The sequence below is a fragment of the Zalophus californianus genome, chromosome 9, assembly GCF_009762305.2.
Source record: "Zalophus californianus isolate mZalCal1 chromosome 9, mZalCal1.pri.v2, whole genome shotgun sequence".
In the NCBI taxonomy this organism is placed as follows: Eukaryota; Metazoa; Chordata; class Mammalia; order Carnivora; family Otariidae; genus Zalophus; species Zalophus californianus.
This window is the reverse complement of record NC_045603.1, coordinates 75883129-75898495: the sequence shown is the minus strand read 5'-3', so window position 1 is coordinate 75898495 and position 15367 is coordinate 75883129.

Here is a 15367-nt window from a genome sequence, read left to right as displayed (position 1 = left end):
AATTAGTTGTTTTTTTAATACACACTAAGTCTGCTTGCCCTCACATTGCCTGAAACTAGGTTCACCTCTTGGTGGGTGTTGAGCCAAAAAGATACAACCACGACAAAGAATAGGAAAAGGAAGGGTTTTACTTGCAACAAGTAAAGGAGAACATTGGGGCTATTTCCCAAATGAACAAATCTAGGGAAGTTTTAAGCTGAGGATCCGTATATATTCATGAAAGGGCTTGTGCAATGGGGAATTTAACATGGAACTGGGGCAAAAATCATCTTAAGGTGACAGAGTTTAGGTCTTAGTTGATCGAAGTTATGAGGGCCAGCAAGGGTCAGAATTGTCAGTTCTCTGGCTCCAGCAGGTCTGGTATTTCAGTGCTCAAAGGGGTTTAAATCCTGCAAAGATAACTCAAGAATGTGCATAAGGTCAATCTTTACTTTTGAACCAGCACTGGGAGTTTTACTACTGATTTATTGTCTCTGATATGATTAGCCTATCTCCTGGCCTGATAGTGGCAGTTTGTTCTTACATTCTTTTGTTCTCTTAAAATCATTAACTACTGAGGTCTATTCTTCTGCCATTTCAACATATCCCAGGAAATTCTGCAAGAAATGTGCTGTGGACAAGCAGTGCTGATCAAGCAGAGATCACAAGATGGCCAGGCTCTAAAATGACTTTCCTTATGTCAAGAAAGCTATGTCTCATCTTTCTTTTTCTGGAGACGCCCCTAACTCTGCCTACACTAATGTGATACTCTTGGGAAATGACACTATCTATTTGACAATAATCAATATCTGATGAAGGTGCAGAAAGACAACTACTCTATAAGATTAGAAGTTAACATGTAAACCTGTAAGTTGTTAGGATACTACTTACTACCTGGTAGAGATGTTAACCCCAAATATGATAGGCCTTTATTGCTCTTTTTACAGTTAATTTTGCACTCTTATTTGGCATTTCTTTCTCCTCCTACCATATAAATAAGACTGTTCTACAAAAGCTTCTCAAGCCAGCTCTTTACTTAGCTGCTGGTTCCTTCACAATTCAATGACAGCTTGGCATGTGCTGGGGTGCCTGGGTGGCTCAGTTGGTTAAGCATCTGCCTTCAGCTCAGGTTCATGATCCCAGGTTCTTGGGATCCAGCCCTGTGTCGAGCTTCCTGCTCAGCAGGGAGTCTGCTTCTCCCTCTGCCCCTCTGCCCCTCTGCCTCCATGCTTGTGCTCTCTCTCTCTCTCAAATAAATTAAAAAAAAAAAAAAAAAGCTTTGCATGTACTAACAGATTTATCTGAGAATTTTGCCTTTCAATATAATTGTATATTCACAGACAAGGCTCTGGAAGGAATGTACAAAAGAAAATTGGACAGTTGTTTTACTTTTGGGGGATGCAAGTAGGAAATTGAATTTTTACATTTCTTTATTACTTTTATATTTTATTACTTTTGTATTTTAAATGTCCCTTAATTTTTACATTTCTTTATTACTTTTGTATTTTAAACATCCCTTAATAACAAAAATGTTATTGTGTCGATAAAAAGGTAGTAAAAGCAAAGAAAATAGAATGTCTCCATGAACTCTGTGTTCACTAGAGAAATGATTTAGCAAACTATGATTTTTTTTCCCTTGGAAAAATATTCAATCATTAAAATTATGTTTGTGAAGATTGTTTTATTTTATTTTAAAGATTTTATTTTTAAAAATTTATTTTTTGTTTATTTTTTAAAGATTTTATTTATTTATTTGAGAGAGAGAGAGTGCAAGAGACAGCACAAGTGGGGAGGAGGGGCAGAGGGAGAGGGAGAAACAGAATCCCTGCTGAGCAGGGAGCCCGAGGTGGGGCTTAATCTCAGGACCCCAGGATCATGAACTGAGTGGAAAGCAGATGCTTAACCGACTGAGCCACCCAGGTGACCCTAAAGATTTTATTTTTAAGTACTCTCTATACCCAATGTAGGGCTCAAAGTCACATGCTCTACCTACTAATCCAACCAGACACCCCAAATATTACATGCATAGAAAAGAAATCATGGGAGGGAAAAATATATTCATGATAGTTATCTTTAGGTAATAGGCTATTCATATTTTATTTTATTTTTCAGTATTTTCCTCATTGTTTAATGAGCACATTACTTTAATAATGAGGAAAACATTGATACTAACAGAACATAGCATGTTTCAGCATGCTCTAACTCTTTTCTTTGAGGATGTGTGATGCAATAGTTTGGCCTTTGTGACTTTTACAAAAACTTAGAGTTTGTGTTCCCTCCCACAACTAAGAATTTTACCTCACATAATGGGTGACTTTTTTTTTTTAAAGGAGTGCAGCTTAACACTTTAAACTGTGATTGAATTAAAGTCTTGCAAGTTTGGCTAAGAAGACAACATTTCTGTACTGTGTTGTTAATCAAGGGAACTTCTTCATATGGTTTGTTTATTCGGAAAATATTTTTTTAATAGACATGGGAAGGTAAAAAGCTCTTCCTTATTAGGTTTCATACCTGGGCGTATGCAAATTAAATAACAACCGGAGAAAAGGCACTCTTTTTTTTTTTTTTTTTAAATGTGTGTAGGAGTTCACAGAAAAGAAGTGAAACTCAGAGAAGCAGAGCTTATATACTCTTTTAACAAAAGAAAGGGAGTTTGGGCTTCAAAAGACAATACATGGTGGGAAAGTGCAACTAATGGAAGATAAGGGCTATTTTAATAAGGTTTTGTTTATATAAACTCATCCTGGGGATGGTTCCTTGTCTTGGACAATAAGAGTCACTCTTGTCTCTCTGGTAGTGGTGGTGGTTGGGGGTGGCGGTGTGATTCTTAATGTCTTCAGCACAAAAATAATCCTTGTGCCTGGGGTGCCTGGGTGGCTCAGTTGGTTAGGCATCTACCTTTGGCTCTGGTCATGGTCCTGGGGTCCTGAGATGGAGCCCCACAGGGGGCTCCCTGCTCAGCTGGGAGCCTACTTCTCCCTCTCTCTCTGCCCTTCCCCCTGCTCGTGCTCTCTCTCTCAAATAAATAAATAAAATCTTAAAATAAATAATCCTTATGCCAAAGTGACATATTTGGGAAAGGCATATTTAGATCCCTTTCAAACAAAAATGGATAAAGTCAAAATGCCTATAGGGTAAAAATTCACCGTTCTATGTAGAGAATTTATTGCTTGTGCAAAATTTATGCTTTTGGGGGAGGCAGGAAGCCACAATGGTTATGAGCAAAAACTCTTTTTTTTTAAGTTTATTATTTATTTATTTAAGTAATCTGTGCACCCAATGTGGGGCTCAAATTCAAGACCCAGAGATCAAGAGTCCCATGCTCTTCTCTGACTGAGCCAGCCAGGCACCCCTGAGCAAAAACTCTTGATTGCCTGGCTTTTCATATTCTAGTAGTGTGCCCTTCAGCAAAATTATTAACCTCTTTGAGCTCAATTTCTTCACCTGTGGAATATTATTGTGGTAAAGATTAAGCAAGATAAGGCATAGTTAGCAAAATGTCTGGCCCATAGTAAACAATAAATGCTGCAAATATCATCTTATGTTTCTCTTTAGAAGATGTTTATTTCAGGGGCACTGGGGTGGCTCAGTGGTTAAGCGTCTGCCTTCAGCTCAGGTCATGATCCCATGGTCCTGGGATCAGACCCGTGTCGGGCTCCCTGCTCAGCGGGAGGCCTCCTTCTCCCTCTCCCACTCCCCCTGCTTGTGTTCCCTCTCTCGCTGTGTCTCTCTCTTTCAGATAAATAAATAAAATCTTTAAAAAAAAAGATGTTTATTTCATAAGGACACTGAATCCTTGTATCAGTCAGTGTTAGATTTGAGAAGCAGAAACACTATCAATAACAGAATAAAGAGTTTATTGTAGGCATTAGAACTTAGACGATTATGGTAGCTGGTTGTGAAGGCTGTTGTGAAGAGCCTGATGTCATGCAGGCTGGCAATCAGGGGAGCTGGATGTGAAGTAGGGAAGAGAAAGAACTGGATTCCATAAGGAGAAAATAGAAACCACAAGGACAGACCATGATGTTGGGTGACCTGTGGTAGAAGCTGGTGCCCTTCATCATTGGACTACCCACAAACCTGTCCCAGGATTAGGAAAAGCTGAAGGAAGAGATATGGTATACGTGTGAGGAAATATGAACTGGGTATTACCATTCACTACTAGGTGAGCTAGAACATCAGTAACAACATGTGCTCGCTACCACAATACCTGGCACCCTATACTGACTTTCAGCATGAAAAAAATGACAACTGCTTCACTTAAGCCTTCTAAAACATGCTCCTATTTCTCCTGTGGCCAACTATAACTCAGAATCATGCAGGGAAGTCATGCAGGATAAGTTAGTTTGAAGTTAGGTGAGTTAATGTAGTGCAAAGTCACCATACTCCTTGTATTGTTTGTATTCCTGCCTACTTCAGTCTGAAACTGAAAACAGAGGAAAAAACAAACCGTACCATTCAGATGTTTTAAGCCTAGCTCTTTTATTTTGAAACTTGGGGACTTCTAATAGCAAAAATTCACTTTCTATATTCTATCTGATGAATTTTTGTTAAGAAAACAAGTATTATTTCCTTCAGAACCTGTAATTTCAAGTGAATCATGTATCACAGCATATAGAAATTTGTTTAGCAAAGGACTATCAAACTCTTGTGGAGAACTGTCCTCTGGAGAGTGTTGGGTCCAAGGAAATCTGAGAGGGTTGTAACAGCATGTCCAGCATGATAGTCTTCTTATTTGGTCCTCAACAAGGGATTTATTTCTTATTTATTTATTTATTTTAAAGATTTTTATTTATTTATTAGAGTGAGAGAGCACTAGCTGGGGGAGAGGCAGAGGCAGAGAGACACATACTCCCCACTGAGCATGGAGCCTGATGCGGGACTCAATCCAGGAACCTGAGATCATGACCTGAGCTGAGGTCAAATGCTTAACCAAGAGCCACGCAGGCGCCCCTACAGAAGGCTTTAGATATGGATCATCTAAAGGAATTTCAAAGAAATGAGAGTGAGGTAGGTACAATTCCCAAATAATCCCATAATAGTTAAGAGGTTTGCCTTCTTTTGAATGAGGAACAACAGCAATGGGTTTTAGAGTGTCCCTCCAATGGATAAATAGGTACAGGGGAGAGGAGATGATTTTGATGCAGGAGATCGAGGTTTTTGTCTCACGGAGTCGAAGAATGAATCTCCTGGACAAAGGAGAGTGAGTAAATCAATAGAAGTTTATTAAACAAAGATACAGAAAAAAGTTCTCAAGAGAGAGAGGGGTCTTGACAGGGTTGCCACTGAGGGCTTTTAGGGATGGTTTTTTGTAGAAAGCTAACCAGGGAACTTAAGTCTTTTTAACATCTCTATTGATAGCACCATTGAGTAAGAACTAGTGATAACACCTTCAATGGATTACTTCCTTTTTAGGGTCCAGTAATTCTTGTTATAACAGCTACTTGTGACCAACCAAGACCCCACCTCTGACACCTAGGGCAGGGTGGTCTGGTTTGTTCCCTTATCTCTGGTTTCCTTTCATCTCCCACATTTTGAATTTTGGGAGCCTGATCCCATGGCCCCCTACCTATCTCTCCCTACCTAGCCCTGCTTGTCCCTTACTGTTTTTTAGGAAGCCAATCTAAAGGTAGAAAAATGCAGCTATTTTCAGCTAAGAATAAAGTCTGAGCAGTGTCAGGGACCGTGAGGTTAAGTGAAGGTAATAAGTCTTAAGTCACCAGACTGTGGCAACTGCCATCATCACACCCACACAAGGGGAGTGTGACCTTTTGCAATGGGGTCAAATAAGGGGACATAATCAATGGGTCTCTGATGTCCATTATGCTGTTGTTAAGACCCCTAGAGTTTGTCCTGATTTTTTTATATACAAATAGAAAGAAAAGTTTGTGACAATTAGGAAACTCAAGGGTAGTGAGTCTACTCAGGGCAAAGCCCCAGGTGTGTGTAGGAGCCAACAGCTGGCTATCCTTTGGCATGAAGATTACTTCAAGTTAAAAAGCAAGCAAAACCCAATAGATTCAGGAAAAACTCTTTACCTCCCTCTCAATTGTCTAAAAGGAATTTAGATAGGCAACCTGCTCCAGGAAGAGAGCTGATCAGCACCACATTTGGAGAGGAACTAGGTATGGTAGACAGGGCCTGTTTGAGCCACGTCCTCTATATCTCATTATTTCTGAGTGATCCAGCAAACATTTGTTTACCAAACATTTACTTTTTTTCATCTTCCCGTGAATTGCATGCATTCCTTCCCTCTGAAGTCGCAGACCCCTAACCCTGTTTCCTTAGTTAAAAATGACAGGTATACCTCATTTTTCCCTGACCATCTAGGGAATTTCCATGTCCATGTAGAGTCCCTGTACATACAAAAGTAAATTAGATTTTTTTTTCTTGTTAATTGTCTCATATCAATTTGATTCTTAGTCTGGCTAGAAGGACATTGGAAGGAATAGGAAATTCCTGATCCCTGACACGGGTCAACTAAAGATCATATAAAGGGACAACCAGTAGCAAAAGTTAGGAATGCAATATCTACAATATCCCAGGAGTCCGAGAACTCTTCTACATTATGCTTTGGTGATTAGCAAGGTAAAGTCATGAAGAGCTTCCACTGTGTTGGGAAAGAAACTCTCCATTTTGTGCAGTAATGTCATGACCAAAATAACATTTCCTGTCTTTACAGAAACAACGTTTATTGGAGAATGCCAGGTATGAGAAGTCTACAAATGAACAGTATCACTTATAAAAGGATGGCATCTTAGCAGGAGGGGTCAGTTGAAGTTTGGCTAATTTTGGGAACAGAATGTCAAAGATGGATCCTTAAGAGAGGAAAAATTCTTGTGGATTGGTTATCATTGTTTGGTCGAGAGTGAAGCAGGAGATGAAGTTCTTCTCTCATGGAGTCGAAGAATGAATCTTGTGGACAAGGGAGAGTGAGCAAGGCAATAGAGTTTTATTAAGCAAAGATACAGAGGAAGCTGTCAGGAGTGAGAGGGGTCCTGACCAGGGGTTGCCAATGAGGGCTTTTATTGGCATTGTTTTATTTAAAACTGACCAGGAAACTTGTAGCCTTGGAATTCCCATGACGTCTTTTGTTGAGCAAGGATTTATGATAACATCTTTGATGGTTAACTTTTTCTTTGAGGACTGGTCATTTTTTGGTGTGTGGTCATTTTCTTTTTTCTGTGGTCACAATGTAATTATCATCAAACATTTCAACCCTAGCGGCTAGGGCAGGGTGGTCTGATTTTTCTTCCTGATTTTTGTTTTTGTTCTGTCTCAGTGCCTACATATCTGAAATACCCTCAAAGCCTAATTGGGGCCCTTATTCTTTCCCTACCTAAAGTCCCATCCTTTCCTTATTCATTCCTCCCCCTGGAAGAGGATCCCTAACTGCCATTAGGGAGTAAGGATGATGACAGCTCTGACTTCTTCATGCTGGAAGGGGAGGGTGTGAGGGTATGGCAGTCAAAGTCTACCCAGGGGTTGGTCAGGAGGTCCACGGTATGGCTCTGGGGAGATGTCGAAAGGCAGGAGGCAACACAGCCATAGTAAAAAACAGAGAGAAAAACACAAACCAACGATTATTTCCACCAGCAAAATAGCATCCCTGAAATAATGACCCCATTCTCCAAGCCAGTGGAACGATCCAGAAGAGACCCTGATTTTGTCCAGTTTGGCTCGAATGTCGTTTATTAATTGTGAGACTTTATGAGAATTGTCAGTTACATTAAAACAGCACATGTGTGGAAACCTTTTTACAACCTAAGTGATGTAGAAGTAGTAAGTAATCAAAGGTTGCCCAGTTCTCCAGAAGTCCTGCCCTAACTTCACTCAGTTCTTGATTTAGAGCATCTAACTCTTAGGACATGTCATTTAAGGTTCTGCTGAATAGGCAGTTTGTTTTATCTCATGGTATAAGATTTTTCCAAGTGCTGGGAGTCCCACCAGGGAGAGGGCCAACGCTGCTGTTTCCCTATCTGATATGAGATCCACATTATCATTGCAATAGGGGCTAGGGTGGGGTGGGATGAAGCAACTCTTCTTGATAATGTGTCCCTGGGTGTGATGTGATCAATAATCCTAGTTCGCCTATAGAACACAGCCCTGAGAATTGTTTAGGGATGATGTAAATGGCCATACAGACACAAAACAGATCCCATCCTCTAGGAAGGTATGTTACTAGTCGGGGGTGGGAAGTGTAAGGTAAAGTTGTGTTGAGTAGTAGGCTCATTACTGGCTATGCATATGCAATTGGCTCTGATTATGTTTTAGATGTATTGGGGGCCTGAATTGCAGGGAATTATTCCAAACTGAGTGGCAAGACACTTGTTGAGTTGTAAAACTTTGGCCTGGGTGGCCCCCACACCCACCAGGCTATTGAAAAACAAGTTTTGGGGATGCCTGGATGGCTCAGTCATTTGAGTGGCTGCCTTCGGTTCAGGTCATGATCCCAGGGTCCTGGGATTGAGTCCCGCATCGGGCTCCTTCCTATGCGGGGAGCCTGCTTCTCCTTCAGCCTGCTGCTCCCCCTGCTTGTGCTTGCTCTCTGTCTCTCCCTCTCTCTCTGACAAATAAATAAATAAAATCTTAAAAAAAAAAAAAAGAAAGAAAAGCAAGTTTTGTGGGGAGTTACCATTGGCAACACAAAACTGAGATTGATTCATAATATCTAGAGCCATATGTATCCAAAGTTGGATGGGGTCAATGGTCTCATGGGGTCTGGGTTTATAGTAACCATAATGGGAAGGGAACTTTTAGAGTAAGTATCTGGAGATCCTTTTTGTGTATTCTCCTGCATCTAATAATGTATTGGAGGCCAACTGCATATGCATAGCCTCTAATGAGCCTACTACTCAATGCAACTTTACATTTCCCATCCCCAACTGGTAACTTACACGTACCTAGAGGATGGGATCTGTTTTGTCAAGAAGAGTGGAAGGTGATAATAGGTAGGGGCTATGGTCATGTGCAAGAAGGTGTGATGAGGAACAGTTGTGGGGACAAGAACAGTAATAGATGTGGAAAACTCTCAGAGTGTCAGTGTCTCTAACAATATTCAATGTTACCTGGGATACCACCACTGAGAATGAATTGACCTAACAAAACTGGGCTGAAATTCAGTCTTTAAAAACTAGTTCCCTACCGTGGTAGAATTTATCCTCCCTGACCATGAATCTGAACAGAACAGTAGTTTCAACAAAGAATGAATTGATTAGTTATTAGCATCTTACATTCAATCTCCCAAACTCAAAGTTCTTAGCATCTGAATTGCTGGGCTATTTTCCTTTTTGATTGCTGAACCCTATGGCCACCTCCTACTCTCCTTGCTTTTTGTTTTCCCAAATTGGCCTTGAATTTTGTTTTCCAGTTGGTAATTCAACTCACCTCATCCTTTTGACTGTTCAAATAAACACAAAAAGGAGATCACTTTACATAAATTGAGAAGTAAATAGCCATTGTTAATGATGAGGAAAGGATAACTTTCTGGGTGTTAATGGAAATTCTTATAGCCTTAAAAGGAAATAATCTGGCAATACCTGTCATGTTAAAATTACAATTCAACCCACAGTTTTCCTCCTGGGAATCCTTCCAATACTTATGGATTGTTCATAAGCGGCAAAAATTGGAAACAAAGTGAATTTCAATTGGATAATGATACATTTTAACTAATTATTAAAAATGACTTATAGCAACTTCCATGACCTGGAGGCCAAATCAGAGAAGTGTGTACCATATGCTATTTAATAAAATGGTGACTAACATCTCTCTGTATGAACATATGTTTATTAATACATGGTTGAGTGGGCATGGAGAAAAGTACTGAAGTATACATGGATGAAGGGGAATTGGTGGTTCATCCCTGTACCCAAACCATGTGTATTATTATTGAATAAGTCTTGAAATCAAGTTGTGAAAGTCCTTCAAGTGTTTTTCAGGATGGTTTTTGCTGTCCTCGTTCCTTTCTATTTCCAGGCTCAAGTCTCCAATTATCCTCTTCTTGTCAAATCCCAAGGAGATTTTCCTATTTACTCTTCCTTGATATGTAACAAATGGAACATTTTTTACTCACCTAGCCCATTCTCTTTCTTCACCTGTGAAACAACATTCTCCTGGTTTTCCTTCTTTCTTTCTGGCTATTCCTTTGTCTCTTTAAGGCTTACCCTTCTCTCTTGCCATTAAACTTTAGAGTTTTTTGAGGCTTGGTCTTCATCTCATTTCTCATTTTTCATTTCACATAATGAAATGAAATCACATACTCCTTCATATCCAGAGTTTTAATAAACTTTTAAAAGATTGAAATTTACTTCTCTCTCAGTAAAATAATCTAGCTGTTCCAGGCTGGTGGAGAGTTCTTCTTTATAGATCTTTCAGTATCTATTTTCCTTCCACTTTGTTCCTTAAACATTGCCTTGGGTGGGGGTTATAACCTGGAGTCTGTTATATCACTTCTCTATTACTGCCATAATAAATTACCACAAACTGAGCTGCTTAAACAACACCTACTTATTATCTCACAGAGTTGACTTCCATGCCCATTCAGGCTGTTGGCAGAATTTACTTCCTTTTCATGTTTTCCTTGAAACAAGGAAAGCCAGCAACAGTGAGTTGAGCTTCTCTTGTGCTTTCAATCTCAGACTTCCACCTCTGTCACATCTCTCTGGCCTCCTCCCCCATCTTCCTCTTCTGCTTTTAAGGGCTCATGTGATTACATTGGTCTGGATCCACCCAGATAATCCAGACTCATTTGCTTATTTTAAGGTCAGCTGATTAGTAATCCTAGTTATCTCTGTAAAATCCCTTTTGTATATAAGTAACATAACCATGGAGTAACATCAGGAGGTAAAGATTACAGGGGCCAAAATTCTGCTACTACATTCATGGATAGAATTTAGTAATACCATGAATTTGGATGGTGAAGGAGTTTGGGACAGTGGGACAAACCACCCCCACCGCCCCCACTTTGGCATTTGGCATGTGGACTATTTTGAGCTGAAGGCAATCAAGACCTTGTGGGCTTAGGAGAAACTTTTGCCTCTCCCTTTACTATATAGAAGAATCTAAATTGGAGGGTTTTTTTTCAGAATAATAAGAGTTATTAGCAAATATAAATTTTATCTGAGTGACCCATCTGTATGGCAAGGCAAACATCTAATTACCAAACATCTGCTCTTTTCTTATCACCCTGTGAATTACATTCCTTTCCTCTGAAGTCCCAGACCCCTACCCCATTCTCCTTAGTTCAGAATGACACATAATACCTCATTTTACCTATCTTTGGAATTTCCATGTCTATGTGGATTCCTCATACATATGCTATTAAATTTGATTTTCTCCAGTTAATCTGTCTCATGTCAATTTGATTCTTAATCCAGTTAGAAGGACCCTTGAGGGGGACCTTGCTCCTTTGATAACGGCAAAACAATTAACTCTATTTTCACTATTTTCACATCCTTTGTCGATCAATCGAGAAGAGGCTGTGAAGCAACCAAAGTGTTTATTTGGGGTCTTAGGGGTTGCAATCTGGAAAACACAGAGTCCATCGAAATCCAAAGAATGCTTGAATTGGGAATTTGCAAATTCTGAGTGGGAATTGCAGGCCTATAAAAGACAAAAACCACAAGTTAACATAATTTGTTTTGGAAGAATTATAATTGGTGCTGGCAAAGTTTCAACTGACTATCTAATACATGATTGGCTATTTAGCTAACAAGTATTTCAGTCCAAAGTAGAAGGACGTGTCCCAGGAGGTGGTCCAGTTGCAACTGACAAAAGTCAAAAGTTCATGGTGTTCTGATAATTGAAATAGGAGATGTTTATAGGCCTTATTTCCTCAATATCCTTCTATTTTGAGTGACTATCTTAGCAATAGTTACTTCATTTTGAATCTTCTTTCACATCTTCTATTATGAATGTTGGCAAAAAAAAAAAAAATCCACAGTAACATAGCAGTATTAACAGTATTAACAGTAAATTTGTCACCATAAAAATCACAGATATTTTCATATTATTAGAGTTAATGCAGATGATCTTGAAATATCATTTCAGTCCATCAGTTAAAAAAAATCAGGTGTTATTAGATCTGCTACTAGATCTTATTTGTTAATAAAGAAATACATATTACCATGTCACAATTAGGTTTTAAAATATTTTGAGACCTTTCATATTGAATTAATTTCCTTTGTAATCTTATGTATTTTCTTTTAAGCATTACCAAACATTATTCTAAGTAAGAGTCTATGGGTTCTACTAAGCTACCAAAGAGGTTTAGGGCCCCAAAAAGGAAAAGAATTCCTGTCCTCAGGAATTCTCTTCCTCTGTATGGTTGAAATTTGGTTATTGCCTTTTCTACATTGCAATCCAAACAAATGAGAATGATAGAGGAATTTTGGGTTAAGGCTTTCCCTTAGGCAAAAGTTGCATACAACATTTCTGCTCATATGTCATTTTGAGAACTGAAATGTGGCAATACTTAGCTGCAAGAGAGGCTTGGGGAATGTAGTCTCCAGTTACGTGACCCTGTACCCAGCTAAGTATTACTAACAGGAAGGGGAAACAGAATATAGGGGACATTCAAGAAAAGAAAAAGAAAATCAATGACCTAATTTACAACTTAAATGAATAATAGTCACCTTTTGTACAGCACTATAATTTCTTACTATAGACATGCTAATGATGTCATACACTTTTCTTTTGTTTTTTGTTTTTTTTTTTAAGATTTATTTATTTAGGGTGCCTGGGTGGCTCAGTTGGTTAAGCAACTGCCTTTGGCTCAGGTCATGATCCTGGAGTCCCTGGATTGAGTCCCGCATTTGGCTCCCTGCTCGGCAGGGAGTCGGCTTCTCCCTCTGACCCTCCCCCCATCTCATGTGCTCTCTCTCTCTCTCTCATTCTCTCTGTCTCAAATAAATAAATAAAATCTTTAAAAAAAAAGATTTATTTATGTATTTGAGAGAGAGAGAGAGAGAGTGTGTGTGTGTGTGTGTGCGCACGCAGGGGAAGAGAGGCAGAAGGAGAAAGAGAATTTCAAGCAGACTCCCCATTGGGCACAGAGCCTGACATGGGGCTCAATCTCATGATCCTGAGACCATGACCTGAGCCAGATGCTTAACCGACTGAGCCAACCAGGTGCCCCGTATCATGTACTTTTCTAAAACATGTTTTATAAATTTAGGAGTTAATAAGCCTTGAGGCTAAGTATTATACTTTTGAAAGATTGAGATAGTATCTATAGTCAAATTAATTTTGAATTTTTGTTTTAGAATGTTGAAATGTTGCTTTTGAATGAGTGAATGAATGAATGAATGTTGCTTTTGAATAGGGAGAGGATGTGTAATTTATGATAGGAAAGATAGCACAGAGCAATCTAATCTTTTGGGGAAATCTTTCCTCAGCCTGAACATCTGGGTAACAAGGTACTTTGGCACACTGTGTTGTAAGTACCTGAAAGAGAAGGCAATGTAGGGGTGCCTGGGTGGCTCAGTCAGTTAAGCATCTGCCTTCGGCTCAGGTCATGATCTCAGGGTCTGCTTCTCCCTCTACCCCTCCTCCCTGCTTGTGATCTCTCTCTCTCTCATGCTCTCTCTCTCAAATAAATAAATAAAATCTTAAAAAAAAAAACTTTTAAAGAGAAGGCAGTGTAAGGTCTAGCCCTGGATTAAACATACTTTCAAGTGCTGGAGATTGTGTCTTCCCTTTGCAAGTCTCCTTGCTGGGGATCCTTCAGGGCTGCTATACTGATGAATGCCAGTTGTACTTTAGAATTTGTGGAAAGACCAAACACTTTTGGGAAGTCAGACAAGCTTTACTTATCTAAAGGAGAAAGGAGAAAGTCAGCATAAACACAGATAAGGATACCTGGCAGAGAGATCAGCAACTTCATCCCAAACACAGTTGTATCTTCCTGGGCATTAAATCTTGCTGGGCATTAAGGTGGTATAGGAGTGGGGTCTGCATCAGACTTTCTGGCAATAAAATTCCCTCTCCCTTGGGTTGATTTCTGATAGCTGATATGTGTGGCGTAGGTTCTGGAAAACCCCTTTTCTGAGCCAAGTGCACTTGCACTCCATGTTCCAGGAGATGGTCTAAGTTATGTATTAGTTTATGTAATGATCTCAATAATCCTATAAAGAAAGTATAGGTATCCCCTGCTTTTCACTCTTTGAAAGGTCTCCTTATGCCACTTGGCTTTTATGAAAGACCTACATTAGTACCTGTTTTCACTAACCCAAAGAAATCTGAAGAGGATTTTTGCTTTCATGAAAAAAAAAAAGGTGATAAGTGAAAATAGCATTTAGCATTGATTTTACTGCATGTACCCTGAGCAGCCAGAGTGGCACCACCAAACTCCTTCCTTGGGAACTCACTGGGTATCTTAGCATTAAGCTGCTGTAGATTTTAACTATGTCTCTGAGCATCTGTGCTTTATCCCAATTTATTTTGTGCATCTGTTAGCAAGATGTGTCCTAAGGAAAGCCTAAAAGGAGTTGTTTTTTGGGTCTGGGAATGCTCAAAAATGTTTCCATATAAATTAATGGTAATCGCTTCCTCACTTTACACCATTTTGGCTTAGGCAAGTTTTCATAGGAATTCTCTACGTTTGGAGAGCAGGAGAAATCTGCATTCCTGTTAATTCTTTTAGAGGCAGGAAAACTGAGCAGAGACAGGTTAAGTGATTTCCCTAAAGTTGTGTGTCTAGTGAATGGCAGAGCCAAGATCCAAACCTCAAGGGCAAAGGACTACTCTGCCCTCCCTACAGCAAGAACTAACCACCTCTACCCTTTCTTATTCTTAACCACTCAGTCATATTCCCTTATTTACCTTTTCCTCTACAAGCCCTCATATAAAAAAGGTCTATTTTCTTTGAGAAGTTTCCTGTGTATTAATGGATGTTCGCCCTATTCCAATGGCCTGAAAAAAAATTATCTCCTCAGCTTCACTTGATGCGCTTTCTTTCACATGTTTTATAGAAAGTTTGCGGACCCCATTCTCTGTATCATTGATTTCTGAGACCAGCAGCAACAGCCTATCCTGGGAACTTGTTAGAAATCTACATTTTCAGCCCTACTTTAGCCCACTGAATTGGCAGTTTTGCAGGTGGTGCTCTTTAATCCTTTTGTAACAAGCTCCCTGGACGATTCTGATGCAAGTGAAAGGCAGAAAACCACTGATACAGAAGGTTTCTCCATCAGGCACGTGAACGTGCCTTTGCAAATCTCGCCGCCAGGGGCTGGAGGGCCGGGCTGGTCACAGCCTTATTTACACGGGTGGCACTAGGACCCGGGCGGCGCGGGCCTCACTCCTGCCGCCCACGGCCGGGGGCGGGGCCAAGCTGTGCGGGGAGCCGGGGCCTCGCTGCTCGACCCGCCCCTGGAGGCGGACCGAGCTG